Source organism: Macaca fascicularis, chromosome 7 (genome assembly GCF_037993035.2).
Source record: "Macaca fascicularis isolate 582-1 chromosome 7, T2T-MFA8v1.1".
Classification (NCBI taxonomy): Eukaryota; Metazoa; Chordata; class Mammalia; order Primates; family Cercopithecidae; genus Macaca; species Macaca fascicularis.
In genome coordinates this window covers 132354983-132355321 of record NC_088381.1, presented here as the reverse complement: position 1 = coordinate 132355321, position 339 = coordinate 132354983, and positions in this window count along the sequence as shown.

Sequence of the window (339 nt, the reverse complement as noted above, 5' to 3'; positions counted from 1 at the left end):
CTATAGTCCTAGCTACTAGGATGGCTAAAGTGGGAGGATCCCTTGAACCCAGGAGTCTGAGGTTACAGCAAGCTATAATCTTGCCACTACTTTCCAGGCTGAGTAACAGATCATTCTTCTATATTGAAAGAAATCAGGATCTGGCAATAAGAATTTTAGTTAATTCTCTTTGTGCACATCTTAAGCTACCTGAGAACATCATCTTAGCTATATCAGATACTTATTATTGTGGTATTAGAGGATGGAAGGAGTTAATAATTTTCAAAACTAGTAATTTTTTTCAATGGCCAGATTGAAAAAAATACAGTATAAATAAAAGTAATATACAGACAATTTAAC